The 19,675-nt window shown below is 44.5% G+C and overlaps 1 protein-coding gene across 4 annotated transcripts in view; it reads left to right on the forward strand.

Annotated features, from left to right (window-relative positions):
- Positions 1-6,281: 6,281 nt before the first annotated feature.
- Positions 6,282-19,675, forward strand: part of LOC129821853 (neuronal PAS domain-containing protein 1-like) — a 39,367-nt gene continuing 25,973 nt past the window's right edge. For 2 of the 4 annotated variants that reach the window (XM_055879548.1, XM_055879551.1), the window contains exons 1-2: positions 6,282-6,447; positions 10,431-11,212. The gene's annotated coding sequence lies outside the window, so the exon portion shown is untranslated. Of the gene's footprint in view, positions 6,448-10,062; positions 11,239-19,675 lie in introns of those variants that run through there. The other 2 variants (XM_055879550.1, XM_055879549.1) reach the window with 2 other exon arrangements.

Consider the following 19,675-nt stretch of genomic DNA (forward strand, 5'->3'; position numbering starts at 1 on the left):
TTAGTATTATTCTTCCGGAGGAGCCTGATAAAGAGCTCTAGGCCTGCCTGTCTGACGAATGTTTCTCACTCCCTGGCTGGTCCATTGACACCTCCTCCACGCAAGCTACTCCTTTACTGAACTGTATCATCATGTAGAGGTGAAAGACCATTTTTTTCGCCATATTTTTTTCAAGCAACTTTGTCATTCTGTATGAAACGCTCCATTTAAAATATACCTATGATTATTATTCATTAACAATAAAAGGCCTTTACATAATTTTTGGGAAAATGGTCATGTATAGTTTGTCATGTATAGTCCATTCATTGAGATGTGTCTAGATTAGGGCTTTCCAAACCTGTTCCTGGAGAGCTACCGCCCTGTAGGTTTACACTCCAACTAATCTAGCACACTTGATTATAATAATCAGCCGCTTGATAAGTGGAATCGGGTTAGTTACAACTGGGGTTAGAGAAAAGAAACCTACAGGAGGGTACTGTAGCTATTCAGGAACAGGTCTGGTCTAGATGTCTCTGTGTTTAAGGCCCTGTTACTGGGTTGATTATGGGAGGATCTGATAGTTAGGAACAGTTTACCTGGAGACAGCCAACAGGGAGAGAGTGAGGATCTGCATTAGCCAGGGAGCTGGGCCCGTACTCACAAAGCATCTCAGATTAGGAGTGCTGATCTAGGATCAGGTCCCCACATTTTCACTCTTTGTGATCTACAAGGCTAAATTGATCCTAGATCAGCACTCCTATTGTGAGATGCTTTGTGAGTACAGGCCCTGATGGTTAGGAACAGGGGTCCTGGAGACTGAGCCCAGTCCAGAGAGAGACAGAGGGAAGACCTGTATTGGCCAGGGCAGTTTGATGCCTTTAGCTAAATGATGGTGGCAGATGGAGGGATTGCTTTGGGAAGTTGTAATCCATCATGATTTCAGATGGACTCACAGCAGCACTATGTTTTTGGGGTTATGGTCTAGAGCTGTGATTGATGTGACGTGGAGGCTGGTGTGGTGTGTGCATGCGTGTGTGTGTAGTGCAGGGGAGATGGGAGTATCAGGGTGGACTGCCCAGCTTGGAAGTATAGGTTCCCAGAATGGTTCTCTTGTGTTAGAGTTATTATTTTATGGGAAGACTCTTGTGATAAAGGTTTCTGTCAACCAATTTGTAACCGTCACTGCAACATTCTCATTATGTTATACAAACATTTCCTTGAATGGTTAGGAACTGTGTTTTGACTCTGTGGTGTGTGTGTGTGTGTGTATTTTTGCCTTTCAGCGTTTTCACTGTCTAAATGTACACCTACAGTTGAAGTCGGAAGTTTACATAAACCTCAGCCAAATACATTTAAACTCAGCTTTTCACAATTCCTGACATTTAATCCTAGTAAACATTCCCTGTTTTAGGTCAGTTAGGATCACCACTTTATTTTAAGAATGTGAAATGTCAGAAAAATGGTAGAGAGAATGATTCATTTCAGCTTTTATTTGTTTCATCACATTCCCAGTGGGTCAGAAGTTTACATACACTCAATTAGTATTTGGTAGCATTGCCTTTTAAATTGTTTAACTTGGGTCAAACGTTTCGGGTAGCCTTCCACAAGCTTCCCACAATAAGTTGGGTGAATTTTGGCCCATTCCTCCTGACAGAGCTGGTGAAACTGAGTCAGGTTTGTAGGCCTCCTTGCACGCACATGCTTTCTCAGTTCTGCCCACAAAATGGTCTATAGGATTGAGGTCAGGGCTTTGTGATGGACACTCCAATACCTTGACTTTGTTGTTCTTAAGCCGTTTTGCCACAACTTTGGAAGTATGCTTGGGGTCATTGTCCATTTGGAAGACCCATTTGCGACCAAGCTTTAACTTCCTGACTGATGTCTTGAGATGTTGCTTCAATATATCCACATACATTTCCTCCCTCATGATGCCATCTATTTTGTGAAGTGCACCAGTCCCTCCTGCAGCAAAGCACCCCCACAACATGATCCTGCTTCACGGTTGGGATGGTGTTCTTCGGCTTGTAAGCGTCCCCCTTTTTTCTCCAAACATAACGATGGTCATTATGGCCAAACAGTTCTATTTTTGTTTCATCAGACCAGAAGACATTTCTCCAAAAAGTATGATCTTTGTCCCCACGTGCAGTTTCAAACCATAGTCTGTCTTTTTTATGGCGGTTTTGGAGCAGTGGCTTCTTCCTTGCTGAGCGGCCTTTCAGGTTTTGTTGATATAGGACTCATGATATAGGACTCACCTGCCAGCATTTTCACAAGGTCCTTTTCTGTTGTTCTTAGATTGATTTGCACTTTTCACACCAAAGTACATTAATCTCTAGGAGACAGAACCGCTCCTTCCTGAGCGGTATGACGGCTGCGTGGTCCCATGGTGTTTATACTTGTGTACTATTGTTTGTACAGAATAACGTGGTACCTTCAGGCGTTTGGAAATTGCTCCCAAGGATGAACCAGACTTGTGGAGGTCTACAATGTTTTTTCTGAGGTCTTGGCTGATTTCTTTTGATTTCCCATGATGTCAAGCAAAGAGGCACTGAGTTTGAAGGTAGGCCTTGAAATACATCCACAGGTATAACTCAAATGATGTCAATTAGCCTATCAGAAGCTTCTAAAGCCATGACATAATTTTCAGCAATTTTCCAAGCTGTTTAAAGGCACAGTCAACTTAGTGTATGTAAACTTATGACCCACTGGAATTGTGATACAGTGAATTATAAGTGAAATAATCTGTCTATAAACAATTGTTGGAAAAATTACTTGTTTCATGCACAAAGTAGATGTCCTAACCGACTTGCCAAAACTATAGTTTGTTAACAAGAAATTTGTGAAGTGGTTAAAAAAAAGAGTTTTAATGACTCCAACTTAAGTGTATGTAAACTTCTGATTTCAACTGTATGTGTACAGCGTGGTACGTGGGTGCAGTCATGCATGTGAATGTGTTAGCCATGGTTTGCCAGGACGCTCCCTTGCCGTGTGTGTTATCGTATTTCTTTAAGCTGAAGCATTTGTCTGTCTCTATCTCTTCCCCCTACAGGTTGAAGTCACACCCAAGTTAATTCTTCAATTAGCATGAGCCAGATACTCGAGGAAGATCGGAGGGCCCGCCAATCGATGTCCAATTAGCGAGGCCTCGTGGACCAGGTGAGACCAGGGGAGAGGGGGACCTCACCGGGCATGTAAGGGGTGGAGGTGCTGGGTGGGGAGGGGGGGGGGGTCTTCTTGAGGGTGTATGTGGATGGATGTTAGATTCTCCATCAAGCTGTACTGAGACCAGTGTAATTAATCAATTTAAGATGGCTGATTGCAGATGACTTTGGGAATGCAGGAGTGACCAGCCCTAGAGAGAGAGAGAGAGAGAGGGCGAAAGGAAGAAAAAAGAAAGCGCAAAGAGAGAGAGACAAAGGGAAAGAGTGAAAGACAGAGAACGAGCAGGGATGTGCATTGGCATAATCATCTGTGAGTTTGTATATTAGGTACCATTAAAGTGTTAGCGTATCTGCTCTAGAAGGGACAGGAGGAAGCGCAGCCCCTCAGCAGATGTCTTTTTTGTTCTTGTGAATTAATAGGTCGATGGATGGATGAGCCACGAGTGTCTCATTATTCCAACGCTAATATGCTCCGAAGGCACTATTTAGAGCTTTGTTAATAGACTATTGGTTTGTTTTAATGCATTTGTGCCTGCTGTTTGACTAATCCTACAGTATGCACTTGTTTTCCTTTAGTTCAGCTACTGTTGCACATTCATCTTTATGATTTGCACATTCATCTTTATGATTTGCACATTCATCTTTATGATTTGCACATTCAATTGCACGATTTTTACCGTTTAGAAGCCGAGGCACATGATTTTAAATGTTTTTGTTGAAGCTGGGCTGAAGTACGTTTAGGGAAGCTTTCATTCTATCTCAACAATCTCATTTAAATACAAATGTAATATCTTGGGGATTGGGAAAAGTGCTTTATGAATGGAATACGGTTATTTCTTATTACAGTATTATGAGTCCTCGACCTTGGTACAGTGACCTACAGAACGTCATATTTTACACTTGTTCTCTGTGTAACAACGTTTAATGTCACCACTAATGTAGAGCGTTATTGTACGGCAAAAGAGCACGATTCTGTATGTGTGTGTGTGTCTGTCACCTAAGCTTGCTCTAGCCGTATGTGCCAGTAAATTTGAATATCTATTGATTAGTTCTGGCACTGTCTGATAGACAGATCTGTGTTAATACCACTCAAGACAGCCAATGTCACACGTACACACACACACACACACACACACACACACACACACACACACACACACACACACACACACACACACACACACACACACACACACACACACACACACAGCCAGCGACCGTGGCTTGAGGCATCCTATTCGCCCACGGCTCTCCCAACTGAACAACACTAGCTGATTTGAGAAAGACAGAAAGAGGCAGGGAGAGAGAGACAGAGAGACGAGGCAAAGAGTTCTTGATAGAAATAGGTAAATAGAGAGAGAGGGGGAAGAGAGAGAAAGAGAGAGGCAGAAAAAGAGAGCGAGAAAGTGAGGACGCAAGAGAGTGTCCGCCTGTCTCCGCTGCCGCCAGAGGCGAACAGACAGCCACTCCGCTGCAGGAATGCTAATTCAACAAGCTGTTTCTTTTTCTCTCATTTTACTTCTTTTCCCCTCTCTCAGAGACGAGACTGTTTTATGGGCTTTGATGAGGATGATGGTGCTGCCACTAACATACATGATGAAACAAGGTGTGTGTGTGTGTGTGTGTGTGTGTGTGTTTGGAGTCTGGGACAGACACTCTTTCACCCCTACACCTTCCTTGTTTCCACCTCTCCCTCCATCCTAAAGGTTTCCCTATCTCCTTGCTCCACTTCCACAGCCCAAAATGCCCCCACCCCTCGGCTCATTCACAGGCATCATGTTTGTCTGCGGCTCAGTGGCCATGGCGACAGTGTTGTCGGTGGGAGGTCGTGGGGTCAGGGGCCAATCGCAGGTCACGTAGTTGACTATCTGTCTGTGTCACAGGGTGGTCACCTTTGACCCGTGCCTTGCAGCCCCGTCTGAAAGATGAGACAGAGAGCAGTTGTTTCGTGAGACATCCAAGAGGATAAATGTCTGTTTGTTTAAATACCCAAGCCAGTCATTCTATCATTTGAAGCATTCACATCACAGCGCAATGCCCCTGCCCAGTAAAAACGAGTATTATTTCTCCCTTGAACTAATGCACAGAGCCCTGCTATTCTAACTGTCATTTGTTAAATTTCAGGACGTAACCTTGAATCTAGTGTCTCCCCTATCTCCCGCTGGCTTTCAGCAGGCCTACGGCATCTTCAGAGGTTGGAGACTCTTGAAGTGTGATCCATTTAGATAGTGGTTAGTTTCTTCCTGTGCACACAACCACTCATGCACGCTCACACACACACACACACACACACACACACACACACACACACACACACACACACACACACACACACACACACACACACACACACACACACACACACACACACACACACACACACACACACACACACGTGCCCGTACAAACACACACACACACACACACACACACACACACACACACACACACACACACACAATCACGTACACGCAGTCATGCAGTTTTTTTGGTTGAAAGTCATCCCAGATAAGCTTGACAGACAGGTAGTAAATGTTTGGAAAGTGTATGTCTTGAGTTAGGGTTATATGCTTCTTTAGGTACATTTATACTATTTACAATTTTAAAATAGACAAGCAATAATACAATTATTGTGTTTTATTTTCAGGGTTTCAACTTGATCAGTTTGAATGCCTGCTCATTGCTTTTCTACTTCAGTTCAAAGACATTATGTTGTCTAAATCATCCCCTTCTGGTTGTTTTCCCCCGTACGCTGTATGTGAAGGTTTACATTGAACATTCCAGCCTTGTATATCATCTCACTTACATTCGCCTCACTCCAGCCCCACATCTCCCCATGCTCCATCCCTCTATTTTCTTATCTGTTTTCCTCTCCTCTCCTCTCTCTCTCTCTCTCTCTCTCTCTCTCTCTCTCTCTCTCTCTCTCTCTCTCTCTCTCTCTCTCTCTCTCTCTCTCTCTCTATTTCTCTCTCTTTCTATCGGTCTCTCTTTTCTCTGGCTCCTCTGGCTGGTCCCCCTGTGGCACACCGTGTCGTGTCCCTAATTTATTTATAATTAGTGCTCTTTGTCGGGATGCGCGGGGAATGTTAAAGTACAAGCCACTCCGCTCTGGGTACAAATGGGCTAGTGTTCCTGCCTCTCCTCAACACACCAACATAGCGACCCACCGGCCAGTAGGGAGAGCTCTGCTGCTAGCCGCAACCACAGCCCCAGACAAAGGCCAGCACCTTAGGACGCAGCGGCACACACACGCGTACACGCACGGACGGACGCGGGCATATGCACACATGCTCACACAGATATACAGGTAAATGGTTGAGACGGAATGGAAAGCGACGTACCGACTGCTTTTCGGCGTTAGTAATAGGCGTTTGTTATTGCGTTGCAATTTTGAACATGATTTATAACGTATTTAAAAAGGGTCCTGAGTGAAATGAGTGAGTGTTCGTTTCTAGGTTTTCTTTGGTTGTTGGTGTAGTAAGACTGGGCATGAATTATAACTGTTAGCATTTCTTATCACGTCTATTAACGTCAACCCTGTCATACTTCATTTACCTCAGCAAGAATGGCAGTAGTGACAGGACACACACACACACACACACACACACACACACACACACACACACACACACACACACACACACACACACACACACACACACACACACACACACACACACACACACACACACACACACTTGTGATCAGCCAGCAGGAAGAGCTTTTGTCCTTGGGCTGGGAGGGCACCTGGCTCCTCTCCCGTCCTTGTGATCCCTCCGTTCCTTCCCTCTCGTGCGTTCTATCCCTCCTCTATCCCTCTCTTCCTCTTCCCCCTCTCTTCTCCTCGGATCCCTTCATCCCCCCCCATCTCTCTGTCCTCCGCCCAAGGCAATGCCGTCCTGCAGGCTTTGATCAGAGGGCCAGGGAGGAGAGAGGAACTGGGTCAAAAAGTTGTGCTGGAGACTGCAGGAGAACAAGGGTGGAATATCGAGTAGGTGAGAGCGAGAGAAAGGGAGAGATAGAAAGATAGAAGGGAGGGAGGTAGAGCGAGATGGGGAGTGTAAGATGGGGTAATCTAGAGAGAGTAGGGAGGGAGAGGGTCGGGATGAGTGGGAGATCGGGAGATACATAGCGAGGGAGGGAGGGAGAGAGAGGGGGAGAATAGGGAAGAGGATGCCTGAACTGAGGGAGTGTAGAGAAGATAAAAAGAAAACCAAAGGAAGCAACAGGAGGGGATAGAGGAGAAGGATGTGGGAAAGGAGAGGTGTCTTAATTGAGTGAAAAGTAAAAAGACAACACGTTTATCTTGGACGTGACACTCAGCGTGTACGCAGTGGGTCAGAGGATCGGGCTTTCACTTATAGGACAGTGTGTGCCTGCTCGTGTGAGTCTGGCCCTGTTTGACTTGGCTCTGTGTTTTTAGCTCATTAGGATGCATGGTTTGTTAATATTCAGATCGATGGATTAATATGCGTCTGGTGTTTCTGCCCTCCTTGTGTCGTCAGCTCACATAGGGCTGAGGGGGAGAGGTGGAGGAAGGGGATATGGTGGAGGGCAGATTGGGGGAGAGGAGGGGGTAGAAAGGGTTACAAGGGGAGGGTAGGTTGCTGTGCAGTCTGTCACTGGGGATGGTGGGGTGGGAGGGGTGAGGGATTTAAAGGGGAGGAGGGAACCAGAAGTGTTTGGTTCTGGAGTAATTGGACCAAGGGGAGGTTAACCATACGCTAATGTGCACACACACATGCACAATCATACACAGGCATGCACACATACACTAGTGCATACGGTATACACATGCAGACACACACACACACACACACACACACACACACACACGTATGCAAACACACACAAATATCCAGGCGCCAACGAGCCACTCAGGCTAGCACAAACGAGGACAGCAAATGAAAGTGGTAATTACTTTTAAGACTAGAGAAGTGAAGGATTGTGTGGCGGAGAGCAATGGGTCACTGTTGAATGGAGAACAGGATATCAACGAGACAGTGGGCGAGACAGATACACATCTCAATGAAACGTAGAGCAGCTCACTCAACAAAGGGGGAAAAAAGCGGATTAATGGGTACATGTCCTCTAAGAATATCTTCTGAACGATTTGGAATCATTTCCATGAAGCAGATTCTGTCTTCCATGTTCCCTCATGCATATTGCATACAGGCCAGGGATAATATAGAAAGCGTATTGTTATTTTGCTATATGCCACCTGCTGCAATGTATTTTATAGGGCTCTTACAGTCATTAACGCCATCGTTGTATTTTACGGTTTTGTTTTATAGTCACAGCGGATAACAACACATCTGTTTTTTGTATTTTTTGGCACTGGGAACCTAAGTAAACAGATTTGAGGAATATAACACTTCACAAGAAGTGAAGAAGTTCTTCACTTCTTTTTATTAAAAAATAATGACACATTTGTATTATTAGTCAAATATAATATTTCGCAAGAATTTGTTGGAGCTTTTTTTAATCTATTTCCCCAGAATACTTTTTGAGCATGCTAGGCGGAGCGAGGTGAGCTCAGAGGGTATAGGGGCGTGTCTCTCTTAGCGTCGAATAGGGTCACACACATCAATATCAGCAATCATATGGGCAGAGACGAAAGAAGAAACGAGACGTCCCACTCCCCAAAAAATGTCTGGTTCATACACAGTCAATGAACTAATAAGCAGACCAGACCCAGCTGCTAATGCATTGTTGCCTATGTGAGAGCCATAGATACGTTAAGCGTACCGGAACTGAAAAGTATTCCCATTGTAAACAGAGTGGGACATCTTCATATATTCACCATCTTTGATATGGGTCATTGAAGTCTGAATGACACTAACTCCTGGGGGTGCCCTAAGGCAATGTTGATACCTGTGCTCATGACTGTTCCCTAGGTGATATTTTTAAGACACAAGGGGGTTCCTTGTTTTGATATGGGAGTGCCTGGCAACTCTGTACAGACCTGTATTCCGAACCCTGTGGATGATTTAATATATATGGAGACCGACACACGTCCCCGTGAGTCACTCCTTCAAGGGCGTTGCAGGAAGGCTTGGAGGGCAAAATCACCCACTCTGTCTCTCCGTCTCACAGCGGATCTCTTCTAAAAACAGACAGAAGAGAGGAGTAGACACACACAAACACAACCCCCAAAAGGCCCTTCTCTCGCTTTGGGCTTCTTCTTTTGAGTGGGGGAACTTTTTACTCCCGTTCTCAGTGTTGTTTTTGTTCTAGTGGCTGGGCTGTCGGCTGTTTAAACTGCTGAGAGGTGGGGGTCCACTGGGGGTGTTTGAGGACTTTACTGGCCCCTCTATCTCGCTCTTTCATTCACGGTCGTGGCTGCCTTCACATCAATGAGCCAGGGAGACCAAAACACTGAATGCGTCTTCATTTGCCTGAACTTTTCACACGCCTCTCTTTTTGTTGCTACGAGTCAGCTCGTTTCCGTCGCCCGCTCGGGTACCAAAGTAGCACTTTTCTTCTCCCTTCTGTCCCTTTCCGTCGCACAATGTTAATCCCATTTTTAGCTTGACATAATCTAAAATGGTACTTATCTGATTTTATGTCCACCTCAATGCATTAACTTCAGCTATTTCCCCTTTATGTAGCTGTTTTCATTTTTTGGTGAGTGCAGTGAGGGAGAGAGGGAGCGGGGAAGAGAGAGAGAGGGGGAGATTTGAGACCCAGACCACGGAGTAGACAGCCTATCAGTATTCAGTGGAGAAAGTGAGTGATGGAGGGAGAGAGATGGAGAGAGAAAAAAGGAGGGGGGATGTATCAATATTCTGAGTAGTGTTTGAGGGCAAGGGGAACGAACAGAGGAGAGGGGGAAGGGGGGACCGAGGGTGGAGGAAGGGAGGGAGGTTGGCGGGAGAGTACTTGAGTGAGTCTCTGAATGTGATTATTTGCTCATGTATGCACATGCTTGTGTGTGTGTGTGCGCATATGTGTGTGTTTGTGCGTGTGTGTCTGTATGTGTGTGTTTGTGCGTAAATCTGTTGGTGCGCTTGTGTGTGTGTGTGTAAATGCTTGTTCACTTGCACCCTCTGTGTGATTGTTTTGCAGATGCTCACTTGGGTGCGTAATGTGGACGTATTTGTTGGATAGACTTTGTATAAGACCAGGGAAACAGTTTACAATGTGTGATGTGTATGTGATGGAATCTCCCACTTGCTTCAGTTACACATACCCTCCCTCTCTCTCTCCCTTCCTTCCTTCCTTCTCTCCCTCCCTCTTTCTCTCTCTCTCCCTCTCTTTTGCTTGTCTTTTACTCTCCCTGCTAATCAGCATTTGAAAGGCAGCTTTGACAGAGAAAGAAAGTGAGGGGCTGCGGGAGGAGGGGGTAAACGAAAGCAAGAGACAGTGAGTGAGAGAGAGAGAGAGAGAGGAAAAGCGAGGGAGAGAGAGACCGAAGCAAGAGCTGTACAACCATGCCTTTTATATTTACTAGCGACTGAGGGGAAGAGAGAGCGAGAGAGGGTGAAGAGAGAGACAACCGGTGTGCGCAGCTTTCCCAAGAGGAAATGAAAAGAAAGAAGCTCAGCGAAGAGGGAGAGGAGGAGTGAGAGCGAGAGAGAGAGAGAGAGAGAGGAGGAGTGAGAGCGAGAGGGAGCATGCCGGCGAGAGAGCGAGGGAGAGAGAATCTCACGCTGGCTGTCTCCTAATCCTAGTCCATCTCTAAGAAGTGGCGGAGGGAGCAGAGTGTTAGTGAAGTGATCCTGAGCCAGCATAGCCTCTCTTCCCCACCAGCTTGCACCAATTGCGTACTCACACACACACACACACACACACTTGCAACGGATTCCGCGGTGGGTCCGCCTTCCTGCGTGTCCAGGTCTTTTGTGAGCGTGAGGGGATTGCCTCCAGTCAGCCCAGCCTCTCAGCCCAGCCTCTCAGCCCAGCCTCTCAGCCCAGCCTCTCAGCCCAGCCAGCCCACCCCCAGTGCGTTTGGGAGCAGGGGACCCCAGCCGGGCCGTTTTGGGGGGCACAGGAGTCTGAAGGATAGAGGACGAAGAGGAAAAAGTACGTCCACTCAGAGTAGGGGAGTCAACGCTGGAAATGCCCATCAGGTGAGGCCATCCTGGAACAAGTTCTGGTCAGTGTACACACGCACACACACACACACACACTTCCACTGTTTGATGAAGTTGATTTGATGTTGTAGAAACTGGATGACATTCCAACTGTCATGTGAGTGTAATGTACTTAGATGGTTATGTCAGTTTGAGAGTGTATTTTAGATGTCACGTTTATTGAATAATGACAGTTACTTGTTTTAGGGGAAGTCTCACTTTTTGTATGTCATCTACTCTCCTCATTTCTAAGCAAAGTTTGGAAGATGTCATACGTGCTGGCACATGATAGTCCTCTGCTCTTAAAAAAAGTGTCTGAGCCGTAACAACACGTCATTTACTGGTAAATATTCACCTTTGAACTAGATTAATAGCTTCTGGGGAAATATCAGTGTGTATCATTAGTTCAATTTACCTCGGACAGGAAAACAATTTAGTTACAAGAAATGTGAAATTGTGTATTTTAAATTTAGAATTGGATGGATATGTGATATTTTTGGTCCCGGAGAAGGAAAACACATTGGATATAAATATGTGTGTAAATATCTGCTTTTGTTTTTTTGTCTGCTCAGGACTGGATGTATTGTCTTGTGTATTTACCGGAACTCTCTAAAGTAAACTGGATAAAAGTTGTTACCATAACAGACATAGGAAAAGGACTTGCTTCCTAAGTTGTTTATTTCTGCCAGCGCAATGAAAGGTCAACATCTATTATTATCATTAAAGCCATTGTTGTTTTTAATATATAAATATTGTAATTTCCTGTCCTCTGTAGCTCGTTCAGAATAGTATTAGTGAGCTGCTGTAAAGGAACGAGAGAAAAGGCCAGTTGGCTGGACGGAGGATTGTAGTGCTTTAGGGCACTAACAGCAGGTGGCCATAATTGGGTAAATGACTGTTACAAAATGCCTGTGTAATCTGGTGCCTAGTGATCAAATAGTAAATATCACCAATGTTATTATATAATGACACCAATCAAAAGAACAGGGATCCGGTATGTTATGCTTGACCATGTTGTTCATCTAAGGCTCTGTTAGCTGTGTGTTTGTAGAGGCACAGCACAGCTATATAGAAGGGAGGACAGTAGAGTGACTTAGGAAAGACATTAACAAACAAATGTGTGTGTGTGTGTGTGCACAAACCAACACAGGGACCAGTGTTTTTACCCAGGTGTGTCCTGGTCCGCCTTCCTGGAGTGTGTCGTTTGTTGACGGTAATTGAATGTTTCTGTGCTGTGTGAGTGTGTTGTGAGGTATAACAGCACATGATCCTACCAGCACCACCATCTGTAGGGCTCCACCTGCTCAGTCCCTGCAGCTGTAAGGAGAAATCCCTCCACCCAATAATACACAGCCACTTCATAGACCACACTAAAAGTGTTGATCTCAGAGGATGTTTTCAGGCTGGTTGTGTCTGTATCACCAAAAAGATTTGAAAACCGCTCCAGACGTGATTGGTCTCACAGACACTGGCTATTTCTAAAGTCACTCGTTCCTATAGGCTCTGAAAGGAGAAGATGGGCATTGTGTCCGTCAATCAGTAATAGCTCATGTTCGTCCTTGTTGACCGCGGACCGTGTTCAAACCAGAACTTGTCTTTTTTCATTTGTTTCTATCTCTGTCTGTTTTGGGGATTTGACATTCTGGACCGTGTCCTTTTGCGTACTAGCGAGAATACGCAGTCGAGCTCTCAAAATGACTTTAACATTTTCCCACGACATGGAGAGACGCTTGGGTGAAGGGATCGTCCTGGGCAACCGGGCCGTGATATATTTTGCTCTGTTGAATAACATGTCAATGGACTAACCTTATTGCAGCGAACGGGGGTCTGAGAGGCAACAGTCACATAGAGGAGATGTCTGGGCAGGTTGACATTGGGATGGCGTCGGTAGTTGTGGATGGGGAAAGACGTGTTTGGAGACCGTCAGATAGTCATTGAAATGTCCTTTTCTGAAGACTTTCTTCCGGGCCAAGAAAAGGTAAATATGTAGACCGATAGGTAGACGTTCTCGTTTGTTCGACCGTTGATTCACCATCAAAGAGGACAGACAGACACACTCACACACAGAGGTGTCTGACTGTTGACACACACACACACACACACCCAACGAGCGAGCGAGAGAAGTGTGCGAGTGGGACAGATATTGGCTGCGTCAGTGACAGAGGGTGTCAGCTCAGTGTCAGTGAGATGTGTTTAGTGTCACACTCTGCTGACCTGATCTCCGGTCAGGCTGTCCACTCTGTCCCGCTGTGGCTCCTTACATAACCCCTGCTGTCATTCACACACTGCCCTGCAGGGAGCCAGCGGCGCGAAGAGTTACACACACACGGACGCAGACACACACACATACATACACACACCGGACGGACGCATGCACACACATACACACGCTCACATAGACACACACACACACACGTATATATAAACACACACGGATGCAAACATGCAGGTAATTGCCAAAATCATAGAAACACTTCAGTAAATGAGGGATACAAAGCTCATTGAAAGCAGGTGCTTCCACACAGGTGTGGTTCCTGAGTTAGTTAAGCAATTAACATCCCATCATGCTTAGGGTCATGTATAAAAATGCTGGGCAGGCCATTATTTTGGCTATCATGGCTATGTACCCATAGGATGACAATGCCCCCCCATCCACAGGGCATGAGTGGCCGGTTTAATGAGCGTGAAAACGTTGTAAACCATATACCATGGCCGTCTCAGTCACCTGATCTCAACCTTATTGAACACTTATAGGAGATTCTGGAACGGCGCTTGAGACAGCGTTTTCTACCACCATCAACAAAACACCAAATGATGGGAATTTCTTGTGGAAGATTAGTGTCGCATCCCTCTAATAGAGTTCCAGACACTTGTAGAATCTATGCCAAGGTGTATTGAAGCTGTTCTGGTTCGTGGTGGCCCAACGCCCTATTATGACACTTTATGTTGGTGTTTCCTTTATTTCAAAAGAGTTATTTGGCTGTCCCCATAGGAGAGCCATTTTTGGTTACAGCTAGAACCTTTTTTGGTTAAAGGTAGAACCCTTTTGGGTTCCATGGAGAACCCTCGGTGGAAAGGGTTCTAAATGAAACCCAAAATGGTTCTAGCTGGAACCAAAAAGGTTTCTTCAAAGGGTTCTCCTATGGGGACAGCCAAAGAACCCTTTTAGGTTCTAGATAGCACCTTTTTTTCTGAGAGTGTACAGACACGTGTCGTCATACACACAAATATTTTCAAATGTCGACAAAATGAAATGCGCTAGACAAGGTGGGATCGGTAAAATTAATTATCCGTGAAATGGCGGTGGAAACGCCTTTATGTGCTAATATTGATGTAAGTATCATCATAGTAAACTTGGAGTCACGCAACGATATGTTGTGTGGTTCTCCCAGGCTCCCGCTTGGACTGGGGAACGCTTCAGTTTATTAGGCTACAGATGAAATAAGTGACGATGAACTTCACAGGGTGGTGAAAGTGCACGGTGAAGGTCTTATTCTGGTGACATGATGATCTGTGCTTGGCTGCCATTTTGTCCATAATAACCTCATCATGTAGTAAACTATACCTGCACACATGCCAAGAACAGAGTGGACACATCTGCGCTATATAACAATTTTGTTTGTGACAAAACCATCAGTAGAGTTGAAAATGTGATGGAAACACATTTCACTAGATATTTTTTTCTTTCTTCAGTACATGGGAATTTAACCGCAAAAGTTATTTTTATGTGCACTTCGTCATCACGCACCGCCTTTTATCCGCAACAAGTCAATTTGATGGAAACATCTCTGGTGGGAAAATGCGTCTATTGTTTTTGTGCAGATTTTTGAATAATTTGCATGAAAATCTGTCACCATTTGGATGAAAAATGTAGCTATATTTACAAGCATTTGGTTCCGGTATTTATATACTAATAGAGTGATTCCTCACGAAACCCAGACAAAAAAAGACCATGATTTGGGAGATTTTCACTAAATGTATTCCATAGAATAGTTCTTTGGAGGAAGGATTGTTGACATATATTTGACATTTGTACCTAAAAGCATAATTGAGAAATACTGTATCAAAGTTGACATATTTCTGACATTTTGGCCTTACCCAGGCCTCCTGTAAGACTCCATAATGTTTCATTTGTAGAGGCTACAAAGCAACATTGGTGTAATATGAAGCTTGACTGCTTGCTCTGTTATATGAGTAGTATTTTGATTTCAAATTCCTTTTTTTAAAATTTGTTTATGAATATTTAAAGATATAAACATAGCATTAAAAAATATGGGGCAAATGTTTTTATATATTTGTTGAACATAATATACTCTACGAACATATCAAAGTTCCAAAGTGGGATCTCTGCTACTTTGAGTTCTGATCCAATTTGGGTGCGTTCGTAAATTCACTCTGGCTATCTACTCCGATTTCAGAGCACTCTCGTCTGAGTGTGCCAGAGCGCAGAATAACTGATGAATTTACGAACGCGCAACACTTGTTTTAATATGGCCGGTGTCAGTAAACGAAGGCACATTTGTATCTTTTCTTTTGCCAGGAGCAGAGTCGCAGTCACCAACGCTCTGGATAACATGAAAGCAGCCTAACCAGCTCTGCTATGGCGAGTAAAATGGTCAGAGTGAGGTGTTCTCTCATTTATGTCTGGAAGTAGCTAGTAAGCTAGCCAACTTTAGCCAGTTAGCTTGGGTGCTTGACTGGCGTTGGGAGGTCGGGAACGCTCGGATCAAACTTACTCCCTGGCCAGAGCGTCCAATTTACAAACAGGCAATCTGACAAAGCTCTGAAATTACAAATGCCCAGAGCGCACCCTGAACGCACTCTGGCACCCCAGAGTGATTTTACGAACATACCCTATGTAAGCATTACCAACAGAGTGAATGTGAAAATGTATTCAAAATGGCTGCCCTCTGCTGGTGATTTGCAGGATGTTCAATGATGCAAGTAAAAGGAGTGCTGTGATTGGTTACATTGCCTACTATGCCAATTTCTCTCTATAAAATGGGCCATAACTTTAAAACTAGCAGAGATCCCATTCTGGAACTTTGATATGCCCATAGAGTATATTATGTTCAACAATATATTGAAATATTCATGTTTATATTTTTCAATATTCATAAATGATTGTATTTTTTTAAAATTTTTTTAATGAAAATACTACTCATATTTGCAGGACCTACAGATGAAACACTATGGAGTCTTAAAGGAGGCCTGGGTAAGGCCAACATGTCATAAACTATGATAAATTATTTCTCAATTATGCTTTTAAATGCACATTTCTAATACACGTCAACAATCCATCCTCCAAAGGACCATTCTATGGATTACACTAAGTAAAAATCCCCCAAATCATGGTATTTTTTTTTCTGGGTTTTGTGAGGAATCACTCAATACGAATAGTATTTACCTGTATACTGAAAAAAATATATAAACGCTACATGCAAATATTTCAACTATTTTACTGAGTTACAGATCATATCAGGAAATCAGTCAATTGAAACAAATTAATTAGGGCCTAATCTATGGATTTCCCATGACTGGGCAGGAGCGCAGCCATCGGTGGCCCTGGGAGGGCATAGGCCCGCCCACTGGGGAGCCAGGACCAGCCAATCAGAATGAGCTTTTCCCCACAAAAGGTCTTTAGTACAAACAGAAATACTTCTAAGTTTCATCATCTGTCTAGGTGGCTGGTTTCAGACAATTCCGCAGTTGTGGAGGTACTGGGCTGATGTGGTTCACGTGCTCTGCGGTTGTGAGGCCGGTTGGACATACTGCCAAATTCTCTAAAACGATGTTGAAGGCGGCTTATGGTAGAGAAATTAACATTAAATTCTCTGGCACAAATCTGGTGGACATTCCTGTAGTCAGCATGTCAATTGCACACTCCCTCAAAACTTGAGACATCTGTGGCATTGTTTTGTGTAACAAAACTGCACCTTTTAGAGTGACCTTTTATTGTCCCCAGCACAAGGTGCACCTGTGTAATGATCATGTTGTTTAATCAGCTTCTTGATATGCCACCTCTGTCATGGATTATCTTGGCAAAGGATAATGCTCACTAACATTGGTGTAAACAAATTTGTCCACAAACTTTGAGAGAAATCAGCTTTTTCAGCTCATGAAACACGGGACCAACACTTTACATGTTGTATTTACATTTTTGTTCAGTATAAATGTACACTGAGGATATTCAAACACACTCTCTTTAAAATATTGTACTGTACATAAAAGGACAAGGATACAGTACATACACACACGGAAAAATTACGTAAATATTCTTGCTCACTCTTACATACTGCCCCCACAGAAATACAGACCAGTACACCTGCCAAGGAAGAACAGACAACGTGAATAGACATGCATGTGTTAAACCAGGTACAGGGCAGGTGCACTGAAATCCATTCTGCACTGGAACTCACCTACACAGCTCATGCAACCCTTGTAAGCCACTGATACTGGACTGAACTCTCTGACATTTGTATACATGTATTTATATTTAAATGTATTTCTATGTTAATGTGTCAGCACTTGTGTGTGTGTGACCCTGTGTGCTAGTGATGCACGGTTCAGCTGTTTATTCACCCGCACCCACCCGCATGTGCGAATAACCCATCTGCAACCGTCCGACTATATGTAATAAAGGGAAAATCTGAGGCCCGCACCCGACCCCAACCCGACCTCCAACCCGCCAATATAGAAAATGCTCTGAACAGTTCCCGTGTAACTTTTTCTCCCCAAGTTCCCAAAAGCATTTGGTGATTGGTGTGTATCTGGCGCACGCATACAGTTAGGCCGTAAAGCTTAGGCTTATGCACTAATGCCAGATCAAAATTATGAATGAAAAACTTCAATGTAGCCTATAGACATGAATTTCACAAGAATTATACATTTATGGATTTTTTATGCCTTTTTTCTCTTCATTCAACCCGCTCGCCACCCACCCGCCCTTCACCCACACAATATTTCATGACCCTAAACCCGCCCTGCGGGGTTATGAGTCAACCCGCGCATTACACTGTGTGCTGGGCTATGGCATGTGGTTATTTAGAGGTCAGTGGTGATGTTCTCCCTGCCCGAGGGAAGTGGATTCAGTGTCTTTCTTCTTAACTGTTCCCAGATAAATAAAACAAATCAGGTACAGCAACATTATGCATCTCTCTCTCTATCTTTAAGTCCTTTCTCTTTTCCTTTCGGACGGTTCAGGAGATCTTTGGTGAATTTGTCGCAGTTCTGACTCATAAGTTTTGCTTCAACTTTATATCGTTACATTTATAAAGCCTTTACCAATACTTCTGTATATCTATATAACTCTAATGTAATTGTATTCATAAGAAATCTTATTTCCCTGCTTATTCCCCTCTCTGATATTAATCTACCGGCTGTCAGGGCTACTACTTTCATGTAGGACTGTTAAAGTTGGTCTGTGGTGTATCGACAGTGTTCACATACAGTATTACCATGCTATCTCAGAGCTCCAGCCCCACGGTGGATCATCATCATTGAAAAGCATGGATTTTCTGTTGCAGCGTGTCCGTGAGGACTAGGACATCAAAGAAAGCCTACTGAGGCCCTATGAAATAAGAGGAGGGAGAGAGCTATCGATTAGTGGAGGTAAACACGAGCAAACTTCCCACCTCGTTTTGCTCTCTCTATCCACCCCTCTATCTCCCTTCTCTCGTTCTCTCCACCGATCCTTCTTTCTCTTTATCTCTCCATCTCTCTCCATCCACCCCTCTCCTCTCCATTCATCCTTCTCTCTGGAAGGTTCCACAATAGACCTCTTGGTTCTGGGGTCACTCAGCTATAGGTAGGGCCTGTTTTAGGAATGAACGGTTAACCCAAACTGCTGTTGTTCCCTCGTGGCCGCTCCCTTCCTTCCGTTCCATCCCTCCTTCCCTCATTGCCGTGACGATACCTGGGGGTGGGCAGGGTCACTCTGGTCTAATCTAACAGCGTATTGATTCCATTAGATAATTAATGACCCGGTTGGGGGTTGGGGAGGACAGGGAGGGGTGCAGTGGGCGGAGGGAAGTGCTTAAGCCCTTGAGAGTTGGAGAGAACCTTGGGCCGGGAATGAGTCAAGGTCAGACGCAGCCTGCGCTTCGATGTGGAGGTGGCTTGCCGGCTGAGGACCGGAATACCGAACCTTAGAGAGAGAGAGAGAGAGCGAGAGAAAAGTATAGACAGAGAGAGAGGCGAGAGAGGGAGAGAAATCATAATGTCCAACGATCCAGTGTAGCTGTGGATTGATCGGTAGTTGAGTAAAAAGTAAATAGAGAAACATCTACCCATGGAAGACCAGAATACTGAGCTACTTCTTTATAGACACTCCAGCCACTCATCAAGGTCTGTTCACCTATGTGATAATATCCCCCACTGAAAGAAAACATTTCACCTTCTACAAGTAAAATATTGCGCTAGTCTACATAATTGATATGGATGAATTTTTGCCTCTGTATG

The sequence above is a fragment of the Salvelinus fontinalis genome, chromosome 24 (assembly GCF_029448725.1).
Source record: "Salvelinus fontinalis isolate EN_2023a chromosome 24, ASM2944872v1, whole genome shotgun sequence".
NCBI lineage: Eukaryota > Metazoa > Chordata > Actinopteri > Salmoniformes > Salmonidae > Salvelinus > Salvelinus fontinalis.